Source organism: Syngnathus leptorhynchus, chromosome 12, assembly GCF_054491065.1.
Source record: "Syngnathus leptorhynchus isolate UIUO chromosome 12, UIUO_Slep, whole genome shotgun sequence".
Taxonomy (NCBI): domain Eukaryota; kingdom Metazoa; phylum Chordata; class Actinopteri; order Syngnathiformes; family Syngnathidae; genus Syngnathus; species Syngnathus leptorhynchus.
The window spans coordinates 9,448,765-9,461,290 of NC_141206.1; the positions used below are offsets into that span (position 1 = coordinate 9,448,765).

Genomic DNA, 12,526 nt, shown 5'->3' on the forward strand with positions numbered 1-12,526 from the left:
AATGTCTATCATAGTGTTTACAGTTTACAATACCAAAGTTGATGTTGAGAACGACGTTTCCAGTTTTGGAAAGTACAAAGTGTAGCTTCAAACAAATTTCCCTGCGTCTCCAAGTAAATGAGGCAATGGGGAAATGAAGCCTGCCAATAGCACTGCTGGAGTCGCAGCTGTTCAAAGTGAGAAGAGTGCAAAACAGTTTAGACGCTCAGGATGCCGGGATACTCACTCTGATTACACATTGGTGGCTTTGTAATTACCACTCTCAACAAAGATTAAGTAGTCGCCTACTGCACCGAACCTAATAAACGAGGTCAGATAGGACGCCGTGACTGCAATTAGTGGCCGTCTTGAAGACACCAAAGGTTACATCCGAGAGAGCGAGAGAGATTGGAGGGGAGGGGGGGGGATAGTCTGATATGCCCAAGGGCGGTTTGACCCTCAGTGCTTTTCTGATTGAGCGGGCAGCTCCAGTCGGAGAGTCCTGCCGTGGCCCTCGCAGGCATGCGAGCGTCTTCATCACTTCTCCGTGGGTCGGGTAGGGCATCGCTCTGCGGTGATGGATGAGATGGAGGTGGGGGGTAAACAGCAACAGGGGTGACAAAAGCATGTGTCCCATCAGCACACAGCTGGCCGGGGCGGAGGGATGAAAGAAAAGTAGGTGATGCCTCCACTAGGACCAGGACGGGGGCGTTTTATAAAGGTCTCCCGCTCTGGGCCAAATACTCAATTAGCCGATCGGACCGAGTGCTTCGTCTCAGTCTGTCTTCATTACGTCGGAGTACAGTGTTTGTCCTCAACACGCAAGTGCAGGTGTTGTCATCAAGGTTGAACGGCGGACATTGAAATTTGTGTTAGCACGAAGCATCTGTAATGTTGAAGGAAATGAAAGTTTCATGAGAGGAAATTTTTATGGTGATTTGTACTCAGTTTGCAATTTACTTGCCATTCCTTCAGGCAGGGAGACCAACATTTAAAAGCCTCACAGACTGAAATGAATTCATTCAGATTAAATAATTCCAGGTTTTCATTCCGAGGCTATTTCAGTCGTAGTTATGTTTATTAAATTTGCCCGCTCTACAATAAACCTTCCAGGTCAGAATGTGTGAATACAATTGTATGGCAAACTATGCTGTATCTCTCAATTTAAGCTCATACCTATTTTTCCACACAGTTTGCATTCATCTAAATGATCTATATTGCATTTCTCACCAATCACTTGAAATTTGTGCTATATCAGTTTATGGAGGGTATCGTTGAAACGGGTTATAAGGTGCATAAAGGGAAATACGAAGCTGCTAGAAAGAACATGCAGGAAAACAAAGAATAGGAGGTGTCATACCAAGTTAAGAGGAGATTTGTTCACGATGATGTTAATTTGAAACTATAATTTGTTTGTGATGATGCAAAACAAATCCCGGTTACTCAGATTCCAGCAAGCGCGACCACCACCTAGTTTCACCTTTTATTTTTGTACTGTTGTGAACCGGCAGTGGCAATAATTGGCACCGCCATATCTTCATCTTCAGAGAAGGAACAAAGAGCGAGAAAATCTGCATTGCTATAAAAACACATCTTGCCCTCATTTTGGGTTGAGGAAAATCATAGCGAAGGATTCTCGTTACGGCTCCTTTTTTTTTTTGGAAAGAACATTGCTCATCATCAAGAGTAACTCTTCATGCATAGATCACACAGTTAAACAAGAGCCGCATTTTATTGCTGGAGCATGTTCGGTTCATACTGGGGTGACAAACGTGATCTAGTATAAAACCAACAGTATAGTGTGACTCATATTACAATTTGACCAAGTGAGTTGCTTGTGCTCCTTGCGGCAACAATGTCCACTGAAAGGATAAAAAAAATGAGCAGAGTCTCACTTAAAATACAACGTATCGATTGGCCCGAAGGAAGGTTATTCCTTTATGTATTTGTCCAGACTCGACCTTGTGGCGTGAGTAAGCTTCTTGCCAAAAGTGGGCACACCACTCAGCTACTCTAGCTTCAATTCTACAGCACAGAGTCAGCAATTCATTTGACCTTTATCTATTGTAGATTTATTTATTTATTTATTTATTCTTCATTCACTCATTCACTCATTTATTTATTTATTACTATTATTATTATTATTATTTTGTTGTTGTTTTGTTTGAAAATTAAGGATTCAAGTAACCCAATCCTACAGTCACTGAAAACATGCCTGGACACTTTTCAAACCCATTAAAAAAAAAAAAATCTTATCTTGCAACGTAATCAGAACTGCCTTCAGATTTCAGACAACCCCGTTTTCAGGACATCACTCTTCTATCTTAAAAAAGACTTGAACCTGCGTGTGAAACATTGTCATTAATATAGATGTCATGTTAATCCGCCCGAGGGTACCAAAAGTGTTCGGCGGCGGCGGCGGAGATATATCACGATGACTGGTGCAGATCTGTCGGGAAGATTCCCTCATTATATATTGTGAGCCCGATGAACAGTTTAATTGCCGCATCCGGGGGAGCAGTAGCTAACTTCTGTCACAAAGTGTTCACCCACTTGTATTATATGTAACGGCTCGACCGTACCTGCTGCCATTCTCTCATTTATAATTCAGGGTATTAATATTGCTCCTGGCTAACTCTTGGGAGCCTGACAAGCAGTGTAATGGACTTCTCATTCAAAGTCTGCCACTGGAATATTAATAGGTAAATTCAAAGAGAACAGAATAACAATCAGAACATTTTGATTTTTTTTTTTCTGAAAATCCCTCAGCCCACATAATAGAAAATTATCATGTCTGGTATTCTAAAGTGGTGCATTTCCAAGACTTGTTTGGACTAAAAACTGAACTTTCGAAAACTTGCTTGGCTGTTGCAGATTTGCAGAATCTCAAGAAGGAGCGTGTTCTTCCCTTTTATTGAAAGGTTAATTACAATCAGCCAAGTGCTGTGTCGAGATTTATATAAACCTGAAATTTACCTTGTGACATACCCCAATTGGACAATCTATTCTTCTTCTTTAGGATATTTCATTAAAGGAGACACAATTGGTTACCTGAGCATCAGTCAGTTCTTTACTATAATGACACAATTTATGGAGCCGTCAGCTGGGTGGGTCCAAAAAAAAAAGCTTCCAGCACGATCATATATCATATCAAGCCCCAAAGCGTTGTCAAGTGGGCTCTCGGGAAGTTTGAAGATGATGCGGGGGGGGGGACTTTTTATATCTTTAAGATCCAGCCGCACCTTCTTCCCAGCAGTCATTACAGTGTCCTTCACTGCTATCGGGAGACCTGTTAAAACCACTCTGAGGTCGAGGTTGCTTTAAATCATACATGCGTGTTATTGACAGGCTTCGAAAAGTGATTTTCCTCATCCACGTAGAGCCCAATATAACTTTTTTCATTGGGGTATTTATAGACAGAAACTTGTAAAAAGTAAACAAAAACTGAAAACTACATAGGAATGCAAAAGCTTTGTATTTCTAACCATAATGAACTCACAGAGGAATAAAAACAAATTGGAGCAACCAAATGAAAGACCTTGACTTGCCTCTCAGAAGATAAAAAGAACACAAACACAATCTTTGTGAATCACATGGGCAAGTCAACCTGCCCCACTAAGAATGTACCAAACCATAACGTACAAGGACAGTATGAAACATTACGTTTTCACACCGTATCATCTATTTATCGTGTTCACGAGCTTTTTCCCGATCGTTTTGCGGTAGAAGGATAATGATGATATTGCACAGTGCGAGCTCCAGAGCCACAATAGCATATCCTTCCTGACAAAGAGCATCTGGCATGCCATCATCAGTCAATGTTCCAGTCCTTTTGGACCACAGACTCCCTCACGGGGTAACTGAGTCATGGACTGCCTGATGTCGAATCAATGCAACATATCAACCATGTGCAATATAAAGTATGATGATCCTAAATTAAGTGGCGAGTAAATCAGAGGGATATAATTGAATGGGACAAACTAATGCACAGAGAGACAAATTCAGAATGGGCAGCTATTGGATTTACAGCAACTAAAAATAAATATCTATTTGGGTTTGGGAACCTTTCACAATGTAAACAAGATGCTCATTTAGGAAGCAGAGCAAGGCCATCGGTTCAATTATCCCAGTGGCTAGACGGAAGATTGAAATAAGAGATTAGGTCGCAATCAATGGTCCCTCTTCCTGTGTCCTTTTATGCAGACATGTTAATGGTGTTTCGAGGGAGACTCGAGCATTAGTTACCTCGTTAAAGACTCGCCCGCTCTGATTTATTTGGAGTCAGACCAAGTTGCAGAAAAATAATAATAATTTCAGTCAGTTCACTTCTCACCACAAGTTTTAAATTACTAATGGTGGAATAACACAAGCATGGCAAAGGTTAATTTCAATTTTAATTTGTCTTCAATGGTTTCTTTGAAGTCATTCATGAAAGGAAATTAAAATAAAAATTCATTTTCTTTTCTACAGTGGATGAAGCCGCTTGGATGAAAACATGACAATGAACCCCTCCGCCCACTTGGGTTCAACAAAACCGTCCTCGACAGGGTGGACCAAATGATAGATGTGCTCGCAGAAAAGCCACCGTGTCAGCGCCGAAGCGGGTCACAGAGGAAGATCAAAGAACTTCATGTTGGTAAGTCAGGTTAGCTCGTCGTCATTTTCATGCCCTCTGCTCTTTCTGCAGGAACGGGGAAAAAAAGTGACTATTTCCCACCAAACATTTTTTCTATCCTTCTCACTGTCACTCTTTGGGTGACATGTTAGAGTCAAATTGAATTGATCAAGTAATTTGAACTTAAATGTCTTGAATACCTTTTTTATACATTATCTCATATTTGATCATTTATCATAAAATTACCAATTGTTGGGGGGGGATGATAATGTTCAGGTTCTATGACCAGATCTATTTTTGGAAATTTCTTCTATTGGATCTTTTTTTATAATCGGAAAACGACGCCTAACACATTGAAACATGGACATATAATGGCAATCCTGCTTAGCCCAGTGAGTCGGTGTTAATGAACAGCATAAAGCGGTAAGGCAGCACATATGTTCGGCCCAGCTGTAAAACATCGACGATCAATCGCTAGACAAGAGGATTTTAGTTTATCTTGTCATCAGCAGAGTAGATTCACTTCGAAAACCGTTGCTGTTCAAATTTTCGTCGGGTGCGAAAATAATACACGCTCTACGAGTCACAAAATCCCCGTAGCATGTTTGAATATACTTTATGCACAACATATATTTTGCACATCCGTCGGCCATGCTGTATGGCACTTCATTGACTCGAATTAGAAAAAAAAAGACTAATCGCTACTTTGATGAACAGAAGATTCATTGATGTATCAACAACTACTGACGGTACAATAATTAAGTACAAAACAAACAATAGGAAGAGAACAAACAAAGCATTTCCCGTCCTTACAAGCATGTACGTAATCTTCTACAATGTGCTTGAACATCTCTTTTCAATGTTGTAGCTCTTGTGGGAGTTCCACTCCCCGAGCCTCATCTTAATGAGAGCGCTAATCATCCAATGCAACGGGCCAGGGAGGGAGAGCGAACGCCTTATGTTTCCTCCAGCGGCTGGATGTGAAAATAATGATTCATTAGCTCAGGAGAAGAGAAGGCTCTGGAATTAAATCAATATTTTGGTTGGAGCACCTGCTCAAGAATCTACGAAACGCAAGGAGGTCATCTTTGGTTTGCCGTTGTGTTCTTTACTGATGACTACTTGTCGTAAGTTGAAAAGTTCTAGTTCAATCAAATGATCATTTATTATTATTATTATTATTATCAACCTCATCAATATCGTGCCTGTTCCAGATAGAACGGTAAGTACAGAGGAGATTGGATACTTTGCAGGCAAATACAATCTGCCGGAGGTATTACGAGAACAATAGATTCATTTTGGGCTTCAATTTACAAGAATAAATCCTTTACGCACTCGCGTTTTGACTCGGCTAACCTGCGGGTGAATCTTCCACTCATGTTTGTGACATTTTATTGCTTATTTCCGAGACAACCGAGAGCGACTGTTCTCAGGTCCCTCCTGCCATGTGCTTGTTGATTGATTCATAGCGCTGCTCTTGTTATTCCTGTCACCATGACGACCTGAATGGTTCCTTTCCAGGTAGCAATTGTGTTGCAGGTGCCTTTGGAATCAACATCAATTTGCAATCAACCATCTGCGAGTCATCTGACTTCATGTCGTCTGTAATTAAAATATTATCTGGGTGGGTGAATTAGTACAGCTGTTTCTGAAACAAAGTCTTGAAAGACAGTTTCATCTAAGTTTTTTTTTTGGCGGGGGGTAAAACGATTACATCGAAACACACCTTAAATGTAAGACTTGCTTGAGCTGTACTGAATCATTCGAATCAGTTCATTAAAAAGATTCCATGACCAGATTGTTGTTTTTTTCCAGATCCAACGTAAACGAATCTTGACGCTTTATTATATAGTCAATCATAACATTCAACTGCACCAAAAAAGGGGGCGGTCCCTACTGGAAATCCCATTTTAAGGGTGATTCTTGCATATTTCCAAACCATATGCAAAACATGAAATGCCCTCGAGGCGGCCGCCACACGGATGAGTGACAATTTTTTACGAGGGTGTACATGTGCGACTGCCGCCGCCTGTGGTGAAATAGCTTATTAACTGGCAGTGAAGCTGTCGGTGACTGACACAACATGGAGGACACGGGAGACACGCCATCCACTCAATCACACCTCGGAAAGGAAAATAATCCTGGCAGAAGCGTCTCATGGCTGCTTTAAAGGACTTTGAAGAATAATTGTCCTGGCAAAAAGGACACTCGAGAACAAAATCAACAAGTCGGATGGAAGGTGAAAGGAACAAGGGTTTGTTCAGACAAGCGCTCTTTGAAATGTAACATGAGTAACTACAGAGAAAGTCGCTTAATGCCATGTGACGGCTATCGAGACGCACTTCCTTTTTCATGCCTTAAGATCCTTGGGCTAAGGTATTAATCGGAGACGACATTGCCAATTCTTGATTCAAGGATTTTGTGTAGGTTGTGGTTGGACCTGTAGACCATATATGAAAGAGAAAGACATCAATGAAGGAAATTCGTTACTCCTCGCCCACGCCTCGTGGCCGTCATGTCTCAGGTAGATGGAAGTCATGCGGATACAAAAGTGCCAGATCTGTTATTAACTAGCTAAAAGCCTCTGGGAAAGCAAAAGTTGTTTTCAAGATCAAACTCAACAAGTTGCAGAGATGAACACCGCCATCTAAAAGAAAGAAGGGAATAAAAAGGCTTCATTTGTGTCATGTTCTTCATTTGGTTTTGACTTTGGTGTATTTTTTTGTTTCCCTTTTGTCATTGCTTTCCTTGTGTTCCTTTTTTTAATGCATGGCTCATGATTCATCATTGTTTCCACCAATTCTCATTAGCCCCGCCCCTTGCGTCTTCCAATCAGCTCCCTCGGCCAATTGTGTCTTGCCCAAGTGTTCCTCGTTACCTCTTCAGTTTGTCTATATATAGTTCCTGCTGCCTTTCTGTTGAGTCTTTAGCAGGTTGTTGAGCTGTGTCATGTTGTAACTGCAATTTAGTCAAGTTTCAAGCTCTCATTCGCAACTTTCCAATGAGAATTCAGATTTTCGATAAAATGAAACTTTCACATTTCAGGACCACATGCAGAGCCGTTGCATAGCTCAACAGATGCACTGATGCTTAGCTGTGGAAAGGGCAAACTTTAAGGATCACCAGATGCAACATTTGCCATCCACACTCGCTATGCATTACAATGCCAGGCATGGAAAGCAAATTGGGTTTATAATATTCTAAAGTAAGTCTAGTTGAACTATTTTGGCACTTTTTGAAATGGTACAAAATAATATCCAATGTTAAACAATCCATTTTGTGATGTTGACTTCCAAGTTGCTCTAATTTCAAGACATCCGAGACGCAATGTATCCAAGACACAATGTATCCAACCCACTGAAGAATGTTTATGCATAGAGATGGAGACAGAGTGATCATCTTGGTCTGTCAGATTCTCAAGTTGCAGTGGCTCAATGGAAGCTGCTGCTGCTGAATAAACGACACACGACAGCTTGCTTGGGGCTTGCCAAATGGAGCTTTAAGGACAAGAGCATGAGTAAAGGTTGGGAAATAAACCCCACACATGCCCGGAAATTATTTAATGAGGTGGAGATTTAAAAAGTCAAACCCAAGAGGCTGTTTTTTTTTTTTTTTCCTTCAAAAAATCAACAGTGCACCTAATAATCATATTTATAGTTGGACAATTCCAACTGTTTTTTTGTTGGCCAAATCTCTTAAAAAAACAAACAAAAAAAACCCCACCAGACTCTCAATGGAGTTGTCAGTTTAAAAAAGCAAGTTTTAGGGGACTTTGAGTGACAAGCTGTAAAAACGACTCCTGAATACTTGCTGAAGCAATTTTGCGCAATTTACTGCAAAGTACAACTATCGGGTGCATTTGCAGTCTTCATTCAAGTGTGTTTCTCTCACTGCAAAAAGCACCTCGACATTTACATCAGGAGTTTCAAGGAGATAAATAATGGGCTCGTTTATTTGTTTCACTTTTTAGAACGGCAGCAGGTCGTTTGCTTCTCGGTGCTGGACGGCTTCTCTGTTAATAGCCTGGAAATGGCTTCCAGAATGTCGTTGCGCGAGTGTGTGCGTGGAGTTCATTAAAATACAACGATAAGATCATCATAACTTACGTACTCAACAAGGTTTTTTTTTGTTTCCTCCAGGCTCGGTGCAGATGATGCCACTTTTGTTAAAAACAAAACATAACGGTGACGATAACAACACAAGGCCTTGGTAGACTTGACAATATGGCAGAAAAATATCTTGAACACAAAGCATGTAAACAAGAAAGTCTGCATTGTTAAAATTGAATCTCCAAAATCTATTAATGGGACGTAATGAGTTGTACAAATTTTTTTTCCGAGAGAGTTTTCGTGGCATCTCTGATGTCCAACTTGTGAAAATTGTGTTTAATTGGCTTTTTCTCCATCTTAAATGGGTTGTCCACTATACTTCATCTTTTTATATTTCAAGCTTCTTTTGACGCTATGAAAAACAACAAGCAGTTACGCATGGCAACATTTTGCCACTGTTTATTCACATTTCTGCTGTGTAAGCGATATTCTGTAATTAAACTTTTTAATGGCCAAATGTTTTTGCAGCACTTCAGAGTGAGCTGTTTATTTATAGCTGTGGAACTAATGATGCTAAATGAAATAGTTTTATAGACTCAAATACAATTACAGCCAATAACTACTTTCAGTATGTAAGGCACATGGTAGTTAGATGGATTTAATGGGCAATGATAAGTAAAAAAAAAAAAAAAAAAAAAAAAAAAAAAAAAGATGTTTTACCTGTGTGGGAGTGCAAAATTAATCCTTTTTTCCCACATTAAAAAAAAATATATATTGTCAGAGAGGGAAGCAAACACATTAATTTGACTTTGATTTGTGCTTGTGATTTGATTATTAGCATTTAACTGAGATTATGTCTGGCAGTTTTTGGAGTAAACAACTCTGCACCTTATGAAAAAAAAAAAGTAGTTTTATTGAACTGCTGTTTGTGGGTATTGTGGCTGAGACCCACACAGAAGAACTCTGGTTCCCTCCAGATAAATCTGACAGGTAAAGGGAAAGGACACCAAAAGAGGCCAGCGTGCTGCACATCTCCACGACAACTGGCGTCCTTATCAGCCCGTTCCAGCCCATCCATAAAGCTTGCACAACATTGCTCCAACTGAATTTGAACATATTAGAATAAAATTGAATACAAACTAAAAAGATTTTCTGTGGACATTTTTCAATTTGCATTTAAATGACTTTTTTCCATCTCCTTCAAAAGTTTATCTTTCGTCTAAACTGACTTAAAAAAAAAAAAAATACAACTGGTTCATGAAGCAAATTTGAAGCTTCGTTATGTCGTGAATAGAAGTTCAGAACAGAAACAATCTAACGAGTGGTTAGATAATGCTATATTTTTTATTATAAGTGTGTGGGGAAAATGTAAGCTATCTTTTTTATGATGCTATTAAATATGAAAGCTTCCACAAGATATGATTACTTTAAACTCTGTCTAAAGTATATTGAGTATGTCTATACTTTGAGCAAAGTTACTTGTCACAGCAGCTCATTTGTTAATTTTAGTGTTTCTCCATGAAAGGGAAAATTGAAAAGGTATGAGAAGGTTATTGCAGTCGTTTGCTTTTATACTGCCGTAATTTCATTTTGCATACATTTAATTGGCCGTTGAGTAGAACAATCAAAAAGAGATTTGCTTGAGTTGAAAAACTAACTAAATAAACATTGACATTCATTGACCTGTGCCTATTAACACTGTGTTTGGCTTTTCAGGGATGGCTAATCCAATTTGGGAAGCGGCGCAAAAAGAGAGAATGTCGTTAACATTGCACAGGTGAGCAGTTAAATGAGATTGGTCTCTTTTTTTTTTTTTAATGTCATTGAATAGCAGCACTGTTTTGGTGCTTTTTATTTTTTCATGTAAATTAAGTACGTATCTTTACGTCCTCGATGTAAATCGCTGTCATTTAAGGAACATAATATGTTCTTTTTTTGTCGACGAGTCATCGAGTCTCTAAGAAGCACGCGGTTTGTGGTGCATGAAGCCATGTCCGAAGATAAACAGAACGGTTCCGCGCGGTGACACCTGCGAGCCTGGATAATGCCAGAGCAGATTGGAATCTTTGACTCAAATCCCCGTCGGAAGCTACAGCGCCTCTCTGACTGTGCTTGAAATTTGTCCAAGTTGCAGGTGTCTGCTCATGATACTGCCATCAGAGGAAAGGGAACAAAGATAAAATTAACAATTCCCCACAGTTTGATTGACCCGTCAACTCCGGCATTGGCCGCCACTTTGACAAGCGCGATACAGTGTTGCGTTTCTTTCAAAAACGTTTTATGATCTCGCCGTAAATGCTTGCCGTCATAGCCCCGAGGGAAGGACGTCATAAAAAAGTTGTTTCCTGCGTCCTTCATTATCTCCCTATTATAAAAGACATCATTTTGAGCATTGCCGTTGATCTTTATTGACCTTGTCGTCAAGCCAAAATTCTTTATCGCATCGTTTCCATGTTTTATTTAGTAGCAGAAAAGAACATTACGCTGAGAAGGGATTGAAACTCCAGAAGATGAAGTCAGAATTTCTAATGTACAGTATCATTTTATGATACCACAACAAAATTTTGACATGGAAAAAAAAAAAAAAGCTTAGAGGTAGACTAGTGCTACATTGCCTTTTGTTTTCGCCACAAGACTTTAGCAAAGGGGATGGCAAAGTCAAAGGAGATTTATGAGCCAATGTTCAGCGCTCTTTAAGAGGATGCATACGGGAGTGTGCTTAATGATTTATTACCTCATGACATTGTGGAAATCAAAATGGATTTTAGAAACTGCTCAACTCTTAAATCCAGACCTGGAGGAATGTGATTTATGGAAGTGACACACTGTGCTCCTCCGTGGGTCTTTGCAAGCATGTGTGAAACTGCATTTTGGCCCCATTAAGCATACTCATGTTATGTACAGTTAGTGTCACGCCTTGTTGCCTATTTATTTTGCATGAATGTGCATTTATTCATTCTGTCAGTTTTGCCGACGCTGCATTATGTAAAACATAAGGCTGTCTATGTGACTGGAGTTGCAACATTTGTTGTTCTGACGGTTGATGCAGTCCATAGAAGTATTTTTTTCGTCAGACTTGGAAAAGGTCATAATGAAGATGTTAATTGCATGAATCAAAAAAAATCCCTGTGGCTGATTTCTCGCCAAAGTGAAATTTCCCTAAGACGCACGCTGAGCCTTACCGTCGGCATCACTGCACCTGCTGCTGTGATGAATATTGTTCTCGCAGGTCACTGACCTCACATAATCCTCCGAAACGGTCCGCACCTGAACCGAGCTTCAATCAGCCAAAATGAGCGCCGACACCTGTGAAGACGGCCAACCTGAGCACATTGTACTAAAATCACAAAAGTTGCTGTAGTCTGAGTCATATTCTTCCCGAGGGAAGAGAGCTAGGCGAAGCAATCGTGCATGAAAGCATTTTTTTTCTTACGTGGAAACAAAAATTCGAACTTTGCTCTTTTACTGGGGTGAAAGCGGGGCACAGTATAAACCCGGAAAGAACAAACCTCAAAGGCAAAACTGTAAATGTAAATTTAGGACGAATTGAGGAGTAAACTGTGTTCAAGGATAGATGAGTCATCGGCATTATCATTCTTGTTTATGTCAATAATTATAAATTCCATAGGCACCTTAGAAGATACACTGGCCTTGACTGCACCTCGTACTTAATTTGTAACACGCATCCATAATTGATATTTTCTCTCGCCGTCTCGTCTTGTAATGCCTCCAGCGCTTTTCCGCCATTCTCAGGTGATTTTTATGTATGCGCACTTACTCATAGTGCAAAGTATGACTATTTGTGCCACCTCTGTTTGCAATAGAGTTGAACTCGCCTGGAAAAGTGAAAGCACCCCCATGAATCATTGTTTCTGAATACGTG

At 40.0% G+C, this 12,526-nt stretch overlaps 1 long non-coding RNA gene across 1 annotated transcript in view; it reads left to right on the forward strand.

Annotated features, from left to right (window-relative positions):
* LOC147048332 (uncharacterized) overlaps positions 1-12,526 on the forward strand; it is a 42,759-nt gene that overhangs the window by 14,838 nt on the left and 15,395 nt on the right. Inside the window, exons 2-3 of the long non-coding RNA XR_015067792.1 lie at positions 4,450-4,615; positions 10,360-10,420. This is a non-coding gene — a long non-coding RNA (uncharacterized LOC147048332). The remainder of the gene's footprint in view (positions 1-4,449; positions 4,616-10,359; positions 10,421-12,526) is intronic.